Source organism: Moschus berezovskii, chromosome 3 (genome assembly GCF_049115385.1).
Source record: "Moschus berezovskii isolate FMDL1 chromosome 3, NW_MosBer_1.0, whole genome shotgun sequence".
NCBI lineage: Eukaryota > Metazoa > Chordata > Mammalia > Artiodactyla > Moschidae > Moschus > Moschus berezovskii.
This window is the reverse complement of record NC_142462.1, coordinates 93535275-93550537: the sequence shown is the minus strand read 5'-3', so window position 1 is coordinate 93550537 and position 15263 is coordinate 93535275. Positions and strand designations below refer to the sequence as shown.

Genomic DNA, 15263 nt, shown 5'->3' with positions numbered 1-15263 from the left:
AGAGAGAGAGAAAGAAAGAGAGAGACAGGGGCTGATGATTTCTTGGTTTACGCTGGAAACCAATAAAACCCCAGCACGGGGTTTGCTCTGTTTACGTAGGCCGCAGGCACCCTCTCGAATCACTGGAGGCACCCCACCAGGGCACCCCCTCGAGTGGGTCTTAGAAGCCCAGGCAGATAAGTAAACTCAGAGGGCCCAGCGCTCCAAGGATCTCAACCAGAAAAAGGAGAATAGAGAAAAGGATGGAAAAAGAGAAAGAACGACATGGGGAGACCAAGCTTCAGTGAGCAAGGCCCAAAACTTTATTTTCCAGTGCTGCTTTTATACCCTAAGTTATGCGCATAAGAAACAGAGAAAGGGAGGTATAGAGTCACGCCAAAATCAAGTGGGGTCAGCAGTCTTGATCCTTATCAGGATCAGGGCTTATTTTTGTGTGTCTCGTGATAAAAGTTTTAGGTGGTTTACATCATCTTCTGGCCAGGGGGCCTGCTAACAGTTTATGGCCCTCTAGCCTAACAATAGGTTAGTTAGCAAGTAAAAGGCTTATATTCTTTTAAGGTGACTTTCCTAGAGTCAGGTGCTAGACACATAACAAAGTTACATTCCTATAAGGCACCGGTATAGTGAGATGCAAGAAAGGAATTTATTAACTTAAGATCTGATGTGGTTAAATCAAAGGTTACTACTTATATTCTCTATATGTGATTAATATATTTCCAAGGATACAATAGATAGAGGAAACTGCAGCAAGCATTGATTCAACAATGAAATCTTTTTTAGTACTATTCTAATGATTTTAACTTCTTCAACAGATTCCTGTATTTTAGAATATTAGGCTTTCTGTCCTTGCATGGCTGGGAGGCTATAAACAGTCACAGTCATAGTTGTAAGAGCCTGGACAAACTTGTCATGCAAGTTAGAAAGCTATCAGAGGGGCTTGGATTGGAACACTCCTATTAAGCCGAGGAGAACTTTTAAACTACAGCTCTGAATTAATGTTTTCAGAGAAAGGTGGTTGGGGGAAGCCCCCATAAGTATTAGAGGACTTGGTAAGAGGCGTAAGATAGTAAAGCAGTCAGACTCCGGTTTTCTTTGGGGTAGATGCTCAGGTAAGTCCAGGGGGCTCCTCGAGTCCTGATTAGCCTTTGCCCGTCAGGCCTCTTCCCCAGTTGACCTTTGCCACGGGTAGGATTTCCCTCGCTGGCTCCCGGCAGGTTTATAAACGGGCAATTTTAGAAGTTCCATTATAAAGCAGAAAAATTAATTTAATCATGGAAAAAGATGATGCTATATGTTTCATTTATAATTCTAAAACACAAAAATCAAAGTAACAAAAACAACAAAAATAACCATGCATATCTTGGAAAGGCTGGAGACTGTATGGTAAAGGTCAAAACTTCCAGACTTGTTTCCCATGCTGAATTTAATTTAGCCCTGATGATTACCACCAATCAATGTCAATGCCCCCTCAAAATAATTATTGCTTATTTTTTGAACCTAATGCCTAGCTGGTGCATTTTAGTCTTACCCATGTAAATAAATTTGACTAATAAATTTGATCTGTGAAAAATGTATGATGTGTATTCTTTCATGCTAAATTAATTTTTATTTGGGTATTTTGTGTATTATTTTCACATTAAATAATTATTTTATATGATTGAAATTCATCCATATCACATCATTTTAAACATAAATTGAGTATTTTTACAAAATTGTATAATATTGCTCAGACTCCCCTAGTTATGCTTTTTGCCAGATGTGAGGGCAGTGCTTGGATGGAGTAGTATCAACAAAATCAGCATTGTCTTTTTCCATGACTCCAGTTTACATTAGACAGTCCTCTCCCAACATGGCTACCACCTCTTTCTATAATCCCTCTAGTTCAAGGGAGAGAGTAATATTTTACAGTTGCTAATCTCTGGGTTATCTCATATCCCATTTTGTTTAGTTCTTTCAGTAATTTACTTACTCTCAGGGTTAGATTCTTTGTACTTTACTACATAACAGAGGAATTGTTTCCCAGACTATAGCAGTCATATTTCCTGAGGACTAATTAGAGTATAGTAACTCAAATTTATAACAGCAACTCTCTTTGAAAAGTTATATTAATAAGGTGGTATTTTTATGTTAACATTATGATAAGACTACTGGTTGAACTAACCTCAATTATCAGCAATAAAAGATGCTTGACCTCAATGATTCCCTCATCTATCTCTGAGTTTGTTGTATTGTAGACAGTTCTCTGACCTTGAACCTGTTTTCCCAGAAACTGTATCCTCTCCTTTAATCAACAGCTCCAGGTCTTCTTGGATGGCATAATGGTAAAGAATCCACCTGCCAGGCAGGAGATTCAGGAGACACTGGTTTGATCCCTGTGTCAGGAAGATCCCCTGCAGCAGGAAATGGCAACCCATTCCAGTACTCTTGTCTGGAAAATTCGATGGACAGAGGAACCTGTGGGCTACGGTCTAAAGGGTTGCAGAGTCAGACACGACTGAGGAACTGAGCGCGCATGCACACACACACACACACACAGGCTCCTAAGTTTATTTCCCTTAAGAATATTGTCATAATTCTAGATTTGATAATAGTGCTGATGCCTGGTATTTAAATTCTGAAGACTTACATGTCCCACACAGTTTGATGATCAGAATATTATCATACCATTCTATTTTACTTAGGTAGTTGCATTTTGGTTATCATTTATTTCTGGTTTAATATCTGGATATAATATGTTCCCATTTACCCCTTCCTAGGTTATTGTTACCTGGGTTGTGCATCACTGCCTAAACTTTTTCCATAGATCAACCTGCACCAAAATCCAGACATCTACCTAGATATCCATTCTTGGTCTCAGGTCAGGATAATCTGGCTATGCATATATATATATATATATATATATATATATATACACACACACACAATTGTATCCAATAACATGATTTCACTAGGCATATTTTCTTAAACTTGTTGATTAAAAAAAAAGACTCAGATACTGCCTTAAAAGTTTCTCCATGTTTTATTCAGAAAATTCTAGTGGATTAGGTCTTAATGAATTGAGCTTGATTCTTATGAAGAATGTTCTTAAAATTATTGCTGTCATTCTGGATAAGTGATAAAGAAAACATTTTTGATAATCTAAAAACTAAGTAATTTCAGGTGGCATTGATAATTTGTTTTAATTTTAGTTTCCTGTATGACTCAAAATTTATATTTGGTTGTTTATCTATTGCAGAGCAAACAGTGTGTTTATTTATTAAACATTTATTAAGGTTTTACATGTGACAAACACTATTCTGACTGAATGTAATATTGTACCATTCTCATATAAAGATAAATGATTGTAACATAATATAGCAATTATATTGGAGTATATATAGAATATCACAGGAAAACTATATTTTTCTTAGTCAACTGGCCTAAATTCTGCTTTGTCACTGACATAAGAGTTTCAATCTCTTTTGCATAGCATTAAGGTAAGCACTATTTAATATTCTCATGTCTCTTCCTGTAAGGTTGTTTACACAGTTCCTTTGCAATCAACAACTTGATTATCTTCTATTCCCTGAATATGCCCTAACATTTACCATCTTTTTATAAATTATGTCTTATTTTTGAGAAAAATCTTCATTTTGTATTCAAATTCTTTCTGCCATATGAGATCTAATCCCTGTTTTGTTTCATGAAAATTCCCCAATTTACTCTTGTTTATGACTGAACTCAGAGTATTTATTCTCTCTCTCATTTCTTCTCTTATTTGTGTCTCCCCAACACTTTCTATATTACTCTACTACGATATGTGAAATATTGTGTTATGATTTTCTGTAATAAACTCTAAGACTTCTGTACAGCTTCTATAATAACCTATAAACTATTGTAACTGTGAGGTGCTCCAGGACAAGATGTATGTCAAGGCCTATTATAGTTCTAAGCACACAGTAGAAAATAAGTGCATATTTTGTTTAATAGAACTGTATTGCTCACTGGATACCATGTTTTGTTGTAAATTCTTTAACATTTATGTCTTATCTCTATTATTTTAAGAAGAATATAAATTCCAGAAGGAAGAAACCACATCAAATAGAAATTCCGTAGTATAACATGTCAATATAGAAGAGATTTCTTAATATTGTTATGATTTTCTCAATACAAATTTGGTAAAAGAAGTGTGAATCATGAGGAAATCTAAAATATTTATATTTGTAATACATAATTTTGAGAAAAATAGAATATACTTTGCAGTAATTAGGGATTAATTCCTTCATTTGCTTTTGAACTAGTAAACCCTGCTTAAGAAAGACATCTATTCATCAAACACTAATGAATGTTTATTATGTATCATACACAGTTGTAAACCAAATTATTATAAAAATAGAGCACTAAAAATGAAGCTATTCACCTAAATGTAGGGAATACCATTGAGAGACTACAGTAAAGAAATCCTACAGTAGTAGAGGATTGGCTCAAAGATTGATTCCCTTGAGGGAGAGACCTTGAGATATATTGTAGAGAATGAGTGGTGACTCCCCATGCAGATGGAAACCATGTGGTACTATAAAGAAAGCAGCTTTGAAGAACTGAAAATTGACCAGAAATTTCAGATCATGGGCATTAAAGAGGAAAATAGTATCAGAAGTACCAGAGAAAAGAGCTGAAATATTCCATATATGGCTATAAGACTTAAGACATATTAATATCTTCATCTTTGTTCTATGCCTGAAGGTAAGCCACTTACCTTCAGGAAATACAAATGAATGTATGTACTTCTTCTGATACTCACTGGAGAAAAAAACAATCCAGGGTTGATAATATACCTAGGGGAAAATCAACTGTTGGCCTCTGACTCTAGTTCAGATGAGAAATAACAATGGTTTGGATTAAGGTGGAAGAAGAGAGTATCTGACACATGTGAGAAATATTTAAAACTAAGACTTGACAAGGCTTACAGGAGAGGTTTGGAGCAGTCAATTAAATTCTATATTAATTATTGTAACTGGCACTATGAATATAAATGATACAGTAGTGAAGTCAGAAAAGAGTCAACTTCAGATTACTGAAGAAATCCCACCTTCTATGGTTCAAGGATAAAGAAAATCCCTTAGAGAAAAAGAGAAAGAATGTCCAGAAGGTGCACAACAGCAAAGAGACACAGATGTATAGAACAGTCTTTTGGAGTCTGTGGGAGAAGGCAAGGGTTGAATGATTTGGGAGAATAGCATTGAAACATATATATTATCATATGTGAAACAGATTGCAGGTACAGGTTTGATGCATGAGACAGGGTGCTCAGGGCTGGTGCACTGGGATGACCCTGAGGGATGGGATGGGGAGGGGGGTTCAAGATGGGAAACACATATACATCCATAGCTTATTAATGTCAATGTATGGCAAAAAACACTACAATATCGTAAAGTAATTCCTTCCAATTAAATATTAAAAAAACAAGAAAAATAACAAAAGAAAGAGCAATCACATAAGCCAATGAGAGTATTTTAAAAACAAGAATGAAAGAAAGAAGGAAGAAAAGAAAGAAAGAATTTAAGAAATTGTTCTTTGGGTTTAGCAACATGAAAGTCATTGCTCATCTCGCTGTTCTGAAGTGCAAACTGAAAAATATATCTATTAATAAAATATTTTCAGAAATTTGAATCATTTAAAAAGACAAAATATAAACCCATAGAAAAAGAGATACATAGTTTCAAGAAAAGGAATTTTTAAAGTTATATTTAAATAATAATGGAATAAATTCAGTTAAACAGAACTAGTAAAATAGACAAAGCAAACATAAGATAACTTAAAAATAACCTCCCAAAGGAATGTGGAAAGATTTAAAATATAACTGGGTTGAATGGCTTCAGGTAGGGAGAGAATCACTTTCTCCAATGAAATATGATTTATAGAGGAGAGAATGGTTGGGTTATAGGCTTGGATAGTGAAAAGTTGATGTAATTTGCACAAAATATCTGCAATTGTTCTCTATTAGGTGAATGTGAAAGAAATGATAATGATTTGAAGTTGCAAAAATGATGGGAAAATTTTGAAATAATATTTTAATTCATTAAAATAATAGATGACAGGAGAAATAAAATAGAACTTTTAGATAACTACATCAGAAAGGATGTAGATTCTTACAAATAATAGATATTTAAGCATAAATATCGGAGAAGGCAATGGCACCCCACTCCAGTACTCTTGCCTGGAAAATCCCATGGATGGAGGAGCCTGGTAGGCTGCAGTCCATGGGGTCGCTAAGAGTCGGACACTACTGAGCGACTTCACTTTCACTTTCTTGCAGTGGAGAAGGAAATGGCAACCCACTCCAGTGTTCTTGCCTGGAGAATCCCAGGGACGGGGGAGCCTGGTGGGCTGCCATCTATGGGGTCACAAAGAGTCGGACACGACTGAAGGGACTTAGCAGCAAGCATAAATATAGCAGTCAAGAGAAATATTCCATTTGTAGTATGACAGGGGGCTTCCCTGGTAGTCCAAACGGTAAAGTGTCTGCCTGCAATGTGGAAGACCTGGGTTCGATCCCCGGGGTCAGGAAGGTCCCCTGGAGAAGGAAATGGCAATCCACTCCAGTACTCTTGCCTGGAAAATTCCATGGATGGAGGAGCCTGGTAGGCTACAGTCCATGGGATAGCAAAGAGTCGGACATGACTGAGCAACTTCACTGGTTCACTAGCATGACAGGAAATGAAACTGTAATACACGTTAAGTTTTAAGTCAGTTGTTCAAATAGTATAGAAATGACTGTGTTATTGTCAGAATAATAGTTTGAGATACTAATAATGTAATCAAACAGAGATGTGCAGACACCCACACACAGACACATACTTTCTAAAATGTTTTGCCTTTTCCTGGTGTGGTCTAAAACATTCTTTGACTAAAAAAACAAAACAAAAACTCTAAACAAAACAATCACTATTCCATGAGAATTGTAAATAGCCCTCTTCTTGTCCTTATGTACCTTGATTAGCCAATTTTGTAGCTCCTTGTTCTGTCCTCTCAATGCTTCAGTTTAGTGGTTTCTTCAGATTGCCTTTGAGATTTATCAATCATGGACTTCTGCATGTCAGGTTCGTGATTTCTTTTATAATACAGTTGCGTTAGTAAGTGGCCTAATCAGGTATATGACAAGTAGTAAATAAAATTCCATCCGTAGGTATTCAATAATATAAGTTGGTCAAAGATAACATTGAATAGTAATTTTTACTTATGAAAATCTGCCTTTCATTAATAGATAAGCTATTTTCTACAAGAAATGTTAAAGAGAGTCTTCCAGGATGAAATAAAAAGTCACTAGACAATAACACAAAAGCATATGAATAAATAAACATCTCTGGGAAGATAAACACAAGAGGAAATATAAAAGTAATTATTATTGCATTTTTACTCTATGATTCCACTTCATATATCCTAATGGATTTAAAACAAAAAAGCACAAAAATAATTATAAATATTGTGTGCAGGCTAAGTCACTTCTGTTGTGTCTGACTCTTTGTGACTTTATAAAGTATAGCCAGCCAAGCTCCTCTGTCCATGTGATTCTCCATGGTTTGCCAGTCTTCCACCAGGGGATCTTCCCAACACAGGGATCGAACCTTCCTCTCTTACAATTCCTGCATTAGCAGGTAGATTTTCTACTACTTGGAGAAGGAAATGGCAACCAATTCAAGTATTTATTTTCTGGAGAATCCCATGGACAGAGGATCTTGGTGGTCTATAGTACGTGGGATCGCAAAGAGTCAGATATGACTGAGCTACTCACATACTATCTACCAATTGGCACCACCTGGGAAGCCCAATTATATGTTATTGGGCACAAAATGTGATTCATTAATTTGCAATCATAAGATGAGCAAGAAACGGAGCTGTATAGGAGCTGTTTTTGTATGTTATTGAAGTTCAGTTGATATTAACTGAACTAGATTGTCATAAATTTAGGATTTTTCAATGCAATCTCCTTGTTAACCACAAAGAAAATATATTAAAAATATAAAGAGATGGAAAGGAAAAGGTAACCCAAATGACTCACCACAAAAAAAAAAATAAATAAAAATCAACATGAAAGAAGTTGGTGATAGAGGAAGCGAGTGAAAGAAAAGATTGTATCTTACAAAAAAAAGAGAAAATAGCAAGATGGTACGTGTAAGTCCTTCATTATTAGAAACTGCTTTAAATTTAGTGGATCAAAATCTCCAATCACAAAGTAAATACTGGGAAAATATTTCTTAAATTTTCAATAGTATAATGTCTACAAGAGATGCACTCAAGATATAAAGACTCAGAGAGATTGATGATGAAAGAATGAAAAAATATATTCCATGCATCTTTGTGGAAAAGAGACCTAGGATGACTATATTAATATCAGACAAAATAGACTTTATATTAACAATTTTACAAGAGACAAAAAATTATACTGATAAAAAGGCAATTTAAAGAAGAAGAGGAGTGTATACATGCACCAAAAAGGAGTCTCAAGATACACGAAGAAAAGACTAACAGAATTGAATGAAGAAAAGATGGTGCAGGGAAAGATTGAGAGCAGAAGGAGAAGGTGGCAACAAAGAATGAGATGCTTGTATGGTATCACCAACTCAATGGAAATGAGTTTGAGCAAACTCCAGGAGATAGTAAAGGACAGGAGAGCCTGGCATGATGCAGTCCATGGGTTCGCAAAGAGCTGGACATGACTTAGTGACTGAACAGCAACAATAGTAGACTGAGACATAAATACACCAGTTTTAATAATGGATAAAACATTTATTCAGAAGATCAGAAAGTAAATATAAGACTTGAACAACACTGTATCCCAAATAGACTTAACAGGCATATACAACAACCCACTCCAAGACAGCAAGTACACATTCTTTTTAAGTGCATATAGAACATTCTCTAAAATATATTTAGGCCATACAAGCTTCAATAAAACTTTTCAAAGTTTGAAATCATATTAAGTATCTTTTATAACTACAATGGAATGAACCTAGGCATCATTAATAAGAGTAATGGAACATCCACTAATATGTGGAGATCAATACAATACAGTATTGATTGACCAAGGGGCCACAGGATATCACAAGTTAAATTCAGAAATACTTGGAGATGAATGAAAACAAAAACACAGCATACAACAAATATAAGATGCATAAAAATTGAAATCAACAATTTAACTTTATACCTCCTAGTGAAGAAAGAGAGAGAAATGACAAAATTGAGGACAGAAATAAATGCTGAAACTTGTTTCCAAAAAGATTATTTTCTTCATTGTATTTCCCAGTGTAATCATGAATAGGAGAAAACTTATAAAACACCTATGCCTTACTTTTCTAGTGGAATTATGCTTTGCCAACTCATTATCAGCATTGTGTGAATCTCATAGAGGTTTGTGACTGTGTAGAGTGTCTAGTCTTGGAAGTTTGAAATGTGTGTGTATGCTCTTAGTCGTGTCCAACTCTTTGTGACTCCACAGATTGTAGCCTGCCAAGCTATTCTGTCCATGGAATTCTCCTGGCATGTATACTAGAGTGGATTGCCATTTCCTTCTCCAGGGGATCTTTCTGACCCAGGGATTTAACCGGAGTCTGCTGTGGCTCCTGCATTTAGGGCATATTCTTTACCACTGAGCCACTAGGGAAACCCTAGGCTTGGAGGTTTGAAATGGAAGTCAAATTATTATGGCACTTGTCATGCAATATGGAACAATAAAGTATTTTGCATTGCTATAAAATCATAAATATATACTTAGAAGAGAGATTTATGACCAAATAAAGAGAAAAAGGACATTAATAGAGCATTCCAAAGGGGTTGATGGTACTATTCCTGACACTTTGAGAAGCTCTGAAATTGTAGAGTGAGAATATGAAGTGATTCAGATTGTACTTATTATAGGTGGAATTAAAATATAGTCTAATAGCAAAGTCAAGACCAAATATAGGGAACAAAAATTTCAGTAAGTTCTCTTTTTGGCATTTCATTTTTATGCACACTCTCTGCCTAAGACTGCTTTATTTTAATCATCCACGAATATGTACACTGGTCTAAAGCAGGGACTTTTTACATGTTTCTGGGAATTCTGAATTATACATATTACTGATGATGAAGTGCCAAATTTTAACACAGCATCTTACTTTTGTAATTTATGACAAATCAGTTACTTCATAATACTTTTTTTTCATATTTAATGTGAGGATAGCAGTTTCTCAGTTCAGTTCAGTTCAGTCACTCAATCATGCCTGAATATGAAACCCCACGGACTGTAGCAGATCAGGCTTCCCTGTCCATCACCAACTCCTGGAGCTTGCTCAAACTCATGTCCAGTGAGTTGGTGATGCCATCCAACCATCTCATCCTCTGTCATTCCTTTCCTCCCTCTACCTTCAATCTTTCTAAGTATCAGGATCTTTTCCAATGAGTCAGTTCTTCACATCAGATAGCCAAAGTATTGGAGCTTCAGTTTCAACATCAGTCCATTCAATGAAGGACTTCCTAAACGCTCAATTAAAGGAATTGACTGGTTTGATCTCCTTGCAGTGCAAGGGATTTGCAAGAGTCTTCTCCAAAACCACAGTTCAAAAGCATTAGTTTTTCGGCACACAGCTTTCTTTTTAGTCTAACTCTCAGATCCATACGTGACTACTGGAAAAGCCAGAAACTTGACTAGATGGACCTTTGTCAGCAAAGTTATGTCTCTGCTTATTAATATGCTGTCTAGGTTGGTCATAGTTTTTCTTCCAAGGAGCAAGCGTATTTAATTTCATGGCTGCAGTCACGATCTGCAGTGATTTTGGAGCCCAAGAAAATAGTCTGTCACTCTTTCCCATTGTTTCCCCATCTATTTGCCATGAAGGGATGGGACCAGATGCCATGATCTTAGGTTTCTGAATGTTGAGTTTTAAGCCAGCCTTTTTCACTCTCCTCTTTCACTTTCATCAAGAGGCTCTTTAGTTTCTCTTTGCTCTCTGCCATATGTTGTCATCTGCATATCTGAGGTTATTGATATTTCTCCCTGAAATCTGGATTCCATTTTGTGCTTCATCCAGCCTGGCATTTTGAATGATGCATATAAGTTAAATAAGCAAGGTGACAATATACAGCCATGATGTACTCCTTTCCCAATTTGAAACCAATCCATTGTTCCATGTCCAGTACTAACTGTTGCTTCTTGAACTGCATTCATATTTCTCATGAGGCAGGTAAGGTCATGTGGAATTCTCATCTCTTGAAGAATTTTCCACAATTTCTTGTGATCCAAGGAAAGGCTTTGGCATAGACAATAAAACAGAATTAGAGGTTTTCTTGGAACTCTCTTGCTTTTTCTATGATCCAATGGATGTTGGCAATTTGATTTTTGGTTCCTCTGCCTTTTCTAAATCCAGCTTGAACTTCTGAAAATTCTTGATTCAAGTACTGTTGAAGCCTAACTTGGAGAATTTTGAGCATTACTTTGCTACCGTGGGAGACAAGTGCAATTGTGTGATAGTTTGAGCATTCTTTGGCATTGCCTTTCTTTGGGATCAGAATGAAAACTGACATTTTCCAGTCCTGTGGCCACTGCTGAGTTTTCCAAATTTGCTGGCATATAAAGTGTAGTACGTAAGCAGGAGCATCTTTCAGGATTTGTTTTTTTTTTGGACAACCCAAATACCTTTTTTTTTTTTAATTGGAGGCTAACTACTTTACAATATTATATTGGTTGGTTTTGCCATACATTGACATGAATCCTCCCCGGATGTACATGTGTTCCCCTTCTTTAACCCCCCTCCCACCTCCCTCCTCCCCATATCCTCCCTCTGGGTCATCCACATGCACCAGCCCCGAGAATCCTGTATCATGCGTCGAACCTGGACTGGTGATTCATTTCACATGTGATAATATACATACTACAATGCCATTCTCCCAAATCATCCCACCCTCACTCTCTCCCACAGAGTCCCAAAGACTGCTCTATACACCTGTGTCTCTTTTGCTGTCTCGTATACAGGGTTAAGGTTACCATCTTTCTAAATTCCATATATATGCATTAGTATACTGTATTGGTGTTTTTCTTTCTGGCTTACTTCACTCTGTATAATAGGTTCCAGTTTCATCCACCTCATTAGAACTGATTCAAATGCATTCTTTTTGATGGCTGAATAACACTCCATTGTGTATATGTACCAAAGCTTTCTTATCCATTCGTCTGCAGATGGACATCTAGGTTGCTTCCATGTCCTCGCTATTATAAACAGTGCTGCAATGAACATTGGAGTTCATGTGTCTCTTTCAATTCTGGTTTCCTCTGTGTGTATGCCCAGGAGTGCGATTGCTGGATCATATGGCAGTTCTTTTTCCAATTTTTTGAGGAATCTCCACCTTGTTCTCCATAGTGGCTGTACTATTTTGCATTCCCACCAACAGTGTAAGAGGGTTTCCTTCTCTCCACACCCTCGCCAGCATTTATTGCATGTAGACTTTGGATAGCAGCCATTCTGACTGGTGTGAAATGGTATCTCATTGTGGTTTTGATTTGCATTTCTCTGCTTATGAGGGATGTTGAGCATTTTTTCATGTGTTTGTTAGCCATCTTTATGTCTTCTTTGGAGAAATGTCTGTTTAGTTCTTTGGCCCATTTTTTGATTGGGTCACTTATTTTTCTGGAATTGAGTTGCAGGAGCTGCTTGTATATTTTGGAGATTAATCCTTTATCAGTTGCTTCATTTGCTATTATTTTCTCCCATTCTGAAGGCTGTCTTTTCACCTTGCTTAGAGTTTCCTTTGCTGTGCAGAAGCTTTTGATTTTAATTAGGTCCCATTTGTTTATTTTTGCTTTTATTTCCAATATTCTGGGAGGTGGGTCATGGAGGATCCTGCTGTGATAAATGTTGGAGAGTGTTTTGCCTATGTTCTCCTCTAGGAGTTTTATAGTTTCTGGTCTTACATTTAGATCTTTAATCCATTTTGAGTTTATTTTGGTGTATGGTGTTAAGAAGTGTTCTAGTTTCATTCTGTTACAAGTGGCTGACCAGTTTTCCCAGCACCACTTATTAAAGAGACTGTCTTTTCTCCATTGTATATTCTTGCCTCCTTTGTCAAAGATAAGGTGTCCATAGGTGCATGGGTTTATCTCTGGGCTTTCTATTTTGTTCCATTGATCTATATTTCTGTCTTTATGCCAGTACCATACTGTCTTCATGACTGTGGCTTTGTAGTAGAGCCTGAAGTCCGGCAGGATAATTCCCCCAGTTCCATTCTTCTTCTTCAAGATTGCTTTGGCTATTCGAGGTTTTTTGTATTTCCATACAAATTGTGAGATTATTTGTTCTAGTTCTGTGAAAAAGATCGTTGGTAGCTTGATAGGGATTGCATTGAATGTATAAATTACTTTGGGTAGTATACTCATTTTTACAATATTTATTCTTCCAATCCATGAACACGGTATATTCCTCCATCTATTAGTGTCCTCTTTGTTTACTTTCACCAGTGTTTTATAGTTTTCTATGTACAAGTCTTTTTTTCTTTAGGTAGATATATTCCTAAGTATTTAATTCTTTTCGTTGCAACAGTGAATGGAATAGTTTCCTTAATTTCTATTTCTATTTTCTCATTATTAGTGTATAGGAATGCAAGGGATTTCTGTGTGTTGATTTTATATCCTGCAACTTTACTGTATTCATTGATTAGCTCTAGTAGTTTTCTGGTAGAGTCTTCAGGGTTTTCTGTGTAGAGGATCATGTCATCAGCAAACAGTGAAAGTTTTACTTCTCCTTTTCCAATTTGTATTCCTTTTATGTCTTTTTCTGCTCTGATTGCTGTGGCCAAAGCTTCCAGAACTATGTTGAATAGCAGTGGTGAGAGTGGGCACCCTTGTCTTGTTCCTGACTTTAGGGGAAATGCTTTCAGTTTTTCACCATTGAGGATAATGTTTGCTGTGTGTTTGTCATATATAACTTTTATTATGTTGAGGTATGTTCCTTCTATTCCCACTTTCTGGAGGGTTTTTATCGTAAATGGATGTTGAATTTTGTCAAAGTCTTTCTCTGCATCTATTGAGATAATCATACGATTTTTATTTTTCAGTTTGTTAATGTGGTGTATTACATTGATTGATTTGCGGATATAGAAGAATCCTTGCATTCCTGGGATAAAGCCCACTTGGTCATGATGTATGATCTTCTTAATGTGTTGTTGGATTCTGATTGCTAGAATTTTGTTAAGGATTTTTCCATCTATGTTCATCAGTGATATTGGCCTGTAGTTTTCTTTTTTGGTGGGATCTTTACCAGGTTTTGGGATTAGAGTGATGGTGGCCTCATAGAATGAGTTTGGAAGTTTCCCTTCCTCAGCAATTTTCTGGAAGAGTTTGAGTAGAATAGGTGTCAGCTCTTCTCTACATTTTTGGTAGAATTCAGCTGGATTTAAGCTGTCTGGACCTGGGCTTAAAAATATGGAACGCTTCATGAATTTGCGTGTCATCCTTGCGCAGCATATAGACTAAAATTGGAACAATACAGAGAAGATTAGCATGGCCCCTGCGCAAGGATGACACACATCTTTTAGGATTTGAAATAACTCAACTGGAATTCCTTCACCTCCACTAGCTTTGTTCATAGTGATGCTTCCTAAGGCCCAGTTGACTTCACATTTCAGGATGTCTGACTAGGTGATTGGTTATCTGGACCATGAAGATCTTTTTTGTATAGTTCTTCTGTGTATTCTTGCCACCTCTTCTTAATATTAAAAGGTGATGCTGTGAAAGTGTTACACTGAATATGTCAGGAAAATTTGGAAAACGAAGCAGTAGCCACAGAACTGAAAAAGGTCAGTTTTCATTCCAATCCCAAAGAAAGGCAATGCCAAAGAATGCTCAAACTACAGCACAATTGCACTTGTCTTCCACGGTAGCAAAGTAATGCTCAAAATTCTCCAAGCCAGGATTCAGCAATACCGTGAACTTCCAGATGTTCAAGCTGGTTTTAGCAGAGGAACCAGAAATCAAATTACGAACATCTGCTAGATCATCAAAAAAGCAAGAGAGTTCCAGAAAAACATCTACTTCTGCTTTATTGACTATGTCAAAGCTTTTGACTGTGTGGATCACAATAAACTGTCAAAAATTCTGAAAGAGATGGGAATACCAGAACACCTGATCTGCCTCATGAGAAATATGAATGCAGTTCAAGAAGTAAGAGTTAGAACTGGACATGGAACAACGGATTGGTTTCAAATAGGGAAAGGAGTACATCATGGCTGTATATTGTCACCTTGCTTATTTAACTTAA

General features: G+C 36.4%; 1 non-coding gene across 1 annotated transcript; it reads left to right on the top strand.

Annotated features, from left to right (window-relative positions):
* Positions 1 to 14455: 14455 nt before the first annotated feature.
* LOC129552883 (U6 spliceosomal RNA) lies at positions 14456 to 14558 on the top strand. The gene has a single exon (XR_008685363.1). It is a non-coding gene; the product is annotated as a U6 spliceosomal RNA (small nuclear RNA).
* The last annotated feature ends 705 nt before the right edge of the window (positions 14559 to 15263 follow it).